Here is a 5467-nt window from a genome sequence, read left to right as displayed (position 1 = left end):
GGAGGGGAGGTGGCAAGGGAGAGTGGTGGGGGGATGACAGAGACAAATGTATCTAAAAAATTAAAAAAATATAATTAACTTACATCTCAATTCTAATGGTATATTTTTCACAAGGATTGTTAAGCTAGAGTAAAAAGAATGTTCATATCCTCAAATGCAATAAAGCTTTGCAAAACATAAGAGAAGGAATATATTCTACAAACATTGTAAATAACTAAATTTAAGAGACATGGAACATAAGTGAAAAAAGGAATATATCTATATATGCATATGACTAGCAACCCAGAGAGTATAATGTCTATATATCTTGCCAATATCTCTAAATATTTTCTGTAAATTATATAGTTAACACTTTTCATTTCACACTTATTCCTCAGGACTTTTGAAACATTACATCACTCCAGAATATAACACCCACAACATCAAGAAAGATAATCCATAAGGGTGACAGTGAAAACCATAGAGATAGTACTGCCAAAATTTATAAACAATTCTATAATCAAAATAATGAAGCAAAAGGCTGATGAGTCTATAAACAGAGCAGATTCATCGCTAACATAAATTGAATTTCATTTTGTAAAATAAAACTAGCACACATATTTTGGATGTCAAATTAATTTCATTTTGGCCATCAAAATCATCTATTTGAGAAACACGTCTAAGAGGAGCAAGGACTATAGAAACTATCTGAAAAAGTAATGATGGAAAAAGTCTCTATTGTGAGGAGAGAAAAAGTCACACAAGCCCAGGTAGCACAAAGGGTTCCATTCAAGAGAAACCCAATGAAGTACACTCCAAGACACATCATCATTAAAAAGGCAAATATCAAAAACAAAGAAGGAATCTAAAAGACAGCAAGGGAGAAACAGGTAGTAATATATAAGGGAGCTCTGATACAGCTAGCAGCTGACTTCTCAACAGAAACACTACAAGGCGGAAAGGAATGGCAAGAAATATACCAAGTCATGAAAAGCAAAGGCCTGCAACCAAGACTGCTCACCCACCAGGCTCTAAATTAAAATGCAAAGTGAAATAAGGAGTTTCCCAGGCAAAAGAAGGCTAAAAGTATATACCTCCATCAAACCAGCACTGCAAGATATGCTACAGGAACTGCTTTAAGAAGATGGTGAAAAAGAGTGAGAAAGAGAGGAACACAGGTACAAAGGGAAAAAAAGAATACACACATATAAATAATAACTTTAAATGTAAATGGATTAAATGTTCCAATCAAAAGACTTAGGATAACTGAATGGATAAGAAAACATGATACATACACATGCTGCCTGCAAGAGACCCACCTCAGAACAAAGGACCTACATAGACTGAAAGCAAAATGTTGGAAAAAATATCCTAAGCAAATGGACAGAAAGAAAAAAAAACAAAACAGGGTTAGCAATACTCACATCAGACAACATATATTTCAAAACAAGGGCCATCAAAAGAGACACAGGGGGACACTTCATAATATTTAAACAAAGAAGCCATCAAGAAGACATAAACATTGTAAACCTATATGCACCCATCATACGAGTTCCCCAATATATAAGGAAAATCTTGGAGTACTTCAAGAAAGATATAGACAGCAATAATTTGATAATAAGAGATTTTAACACCTCACTGTCAACAATGGATAGATCTTTGAAACAAACTATCAGCAAGGGTATTGTGGAATTGAATGACACATTAGATCAAATGGAGATAACTGACATGCAAAATGCACATCCTTTTCAAATGCACGTGGAATATTTTCAAAGAAGGACCATATGAAAAGACACAAAACAAGCTTCAAAAAATTTGAGAAAATTAAAATTATAGCAAGCATTTTCTCAGACCACAAGGGCTTGAAACTAGAAACCAACATCAAGGAAAAAACTCAAAAACATTCAAACTCATGAAGACTGAATAGCATACTATTAAACAATTAATGGTTCAATAATGAGATCAAAGAAAAATAAAAAGAAAGTTTCTGGAAATGAATGAGAATGCATGCACTATACTCCAAAACCTATAGGATACAGCAAAGGAAGTCTTGAGAGGTAAGTCCATAGCAATACAGGCCTACCTAAAAATAACAGAAACATTTCAAATAAGCCACCTAAACCTACAGCTGAAAGAACTGGAGAAACAACAAACAAAGCCCTGAACAAGTAGAAGGAAGGAAATAATCAAGATCAGAGCAGAATTGAATGACATAGAGTCTAAAAGAACAATTCAAAGGATAAATAAATCCAGGAACTGGTTCTTTGAAAAGATAAGCAAAATTGACAAGCCTTACCCTGGGTGGTGTGGCACAGTAGGTTGACGTCTTGCCTGTGGACCAAAGGGTCACTTGTTCAAATCACAATGCAAGGCACATGCCTGGATTGTCGGTCAGGTCCCCAGTAGGGAATTCACGAGATGCAACCACACATTGATATTTTTCTCTCTCTCTTTCTCTTTCCCTTTCCCTGTCTAAAAATAATTAAAAATTAATCTAAAAAAAGCAAAAAGAATTTAAGCAGATTCATCAAGAAAAAAGAGAAAAGACCCAAATAACTAATATCAGAAATGAAAGAGGAGAAATAACAGTTGATATCACAGAAATACAAAGAAGTATAAGAAATTACTATGAACAACTATATGTCAAGATATTTGAAAAACAATGAAATGGACAAATGTGTAATATATATATATATATATATATATATATATATATATATATATATATAACCTTCCAATACTGAATGAAGAAGCAGAAAGCCTGAACAGACTGATGACAGATGGTGAAAATAAAGCAGTAATAAAAAAAATCCCAGCACACAAAAACCATGGAATGTATGGTTTCACAGGAGAATTGTACAAAACATTTAAGGAGGAGCTAACCCTTGTCCTTCTCAGACTATTTCAAAAAATCCAAGAAGAAGGAAGACTCCCAAACTCTTTTTATGAGGCCAGCATCATCCTAATTCCAAAACCAGATAAAGACACACCAAAGAAAGAAAACTACAGACCAATATTGCTGATGAATGAAGATGTTAAAACCCTCAATAAAATAATGGCAGACCACATCCACCATACATTAAAAAAAAAAAAAAATCCACTATCACCTAGTGGGTTTCATCCCAAGGATGCAAGGATGGTTCAATATTATCAAATTAATAAACATAATAAATCACATAACCAAATGGAAAGACAAAAATCACATGACCATATCAGTAGATGCAGTAAAAGCATTTGATAAGGTACATCATTCATTTATGATAAAAAACAAAACACTCAGCAAAGTGGGAATAAAGGCGGCACACTACAACATAATAAGGTTGTATATGAAAAACCTACAGCCAAAATCATACCCAATGGGCAAAAACAAAAGATTTCTCACTAAGATCAGGAACAATACAAGGTTGTCCACTTTCACCACTTTTATTCAACATAGTATTGGAAGTCCTAGCCACAGAAATCAGACAAGAAAAATAAATAAAAGGCTTTCAAATTGGGAAAGAGGAAGTAAAACTATTATTGTTTGCAGGTGACATGATAGCGTACCTAGGAAACCCCATAGACCCCCCAAAAAAACTACTAAACCAAGTAAATGAATTTGGCAGAACAGTGAGATACAAAGTCAATATTCAGAAATCGAAGGCATTTTTGTACACCAACAAGAAATAGCAGAATCAGAAATTAGCGGGAAAAAGCCCATTTGTTATAGCAACAAGAAAAATAAAGTAGCAAGAAATAAACCTTACCAAGGAGTAAAATACCTGTATTCAGAAAACTACTCAACACTGAATAAAGAAATTATGGAAGACACAAGTATTTGGAAGCATGTACTGTGTTCATGGATTGGAAGAATTAACATCATCAAAATGGCCATACCTCCAAAAACAATTTATAGATTCAACACAGTCCATATTAAAATACTACTGATGTATTTCATAGCTATAGAATAAACACTTCAAACATTTATGTAGAAATATAAATGACCCTGAATAGCCACAGCAATTTTGAGAAGGAAGAACAAAGTAGGAGGGATCACAATATCTGATATCAAGCTGTATTACAAGGCCCCTGTAATCAAAGCATTCTGGTAATGGCATAAGAATAGACACACAGATCAACAGAATAGAGAGCCCAGAAATAAAACCATGTTCTTATTGTCAATTAATATTTGATAGTGGGGACAGAAGCACAAAATGGAGTAAAAATAGCTTATTCAACTAATGATGTTGGAAGATACGAACAGCTGTATAAAACAAAAAAGGAAACTTGACCGCCAACTTACACCATACACAAAAATAAATTCAAGGTGGACAAAAGACTTAAATATAGGAAGTGACACCATAAAAGTCCCAAAGGAGAAAATAGGCAGAAAAATCTCAGAAATTCCATGCAGCAATATTTTCACCGATATGCCGCCTTGGACAAGGGATATAAAGGAAAATATAAACAAATGGGACCTTATCAAAATTAAAATGTTTTGCATGGTTAAAAAAATATCAGTAAAAAAAATGGGAGCCAATCATATGGGAAAATATATTTGCCAATGATACCTCAGACAAAAATTTAATCTCCAAGGTATATAAAGAACTCACAGGACTCCACTCCAGGAAGACAAAAAATCCAATTAAAAAATGGACAAAGGACTTGAACAGAGACTTCTCCAAGGAGGACATACACAAGGCCCAGAGACATATGAAAGGATGATCATCATCACTAGCCATCGGGGAAATGCGAATGAAAACTACAATGAAATACCACTTGACACTGGTCAGAACGGCCATCATAAACAATTCAACAAACAACAAGTGCTGTTGAGGTGATGGAGAAAAGAGAACCCTAGTACACTGTTGGCTGGAGTGCAGACTGGTGCAGCCATTGTGGAAAACAGTTTGGAATTTCCTCAAAACCTAGAAATAGAACTGCCTTTTGATCCTGAAATTCCACTACTGGCATTATAACCTAAGAATCCTGAAACAGCAATTTAAAAGAACCTATGCACCCCAATATTCATAGCAGCACAATTTGCAATAGTGAAATTCTGGAAGCAACCTAAGTCCCCATCAGTTAATGAGTGGATCAGAAACTATGGTCCATATACAGAATGGAATACTATGCAGCAAAAAGAAAGGAGGAGTTCCTTCCCTTCACGACAGCATAGATGGAACTGGAGAGCATTATGCTAAGTGAAATAAGCCAGGCAGTGAAGACAAATACTGTATGATCTCACCTACAAGTGGAACGTAATCAAGAAAACAAACAAGTATGCAACGTATACCCAGAGTCATTGAAATAAAGAACAAACTGAGAATGACCAGACAGAAGGGAAAAGAGGGATAATGGGGGAGAATAGGAAACATTCATCAAGGAACATGTATAAATTATACATGGACAAAGCAAAAGGTGTTAGTATTTAGAGTGGGAGCTGAGGACGCCTGGGGTGGTCAGTAATGGGGGAGGGAAATGGAGAAAACTGTACTTGAACAAGAAC

Source organism: Pteronotus mesoamericanus, unplaced genomic scaffold, assembly GCF_021234165.1.
Source record: "Pteronotus mesoamericanus isolate MK-2021 breed Mesoamerican mustached bat unplaced genomic scaffold, CSHL_Meso_final scaffold_12, whole genome shotgun sequence".
Lineage (NCBI taxonomy): Eukaryota > Metazoa > Chordata > Mammalia > Chiroptera > Mormoopidae > Pteronotus > Pteronotus mesoamericanus.
The sequence above is the reverse complement of the archived record's forward strand: the minus strand, read 5'-3'. Positions refer to the sequence as shown.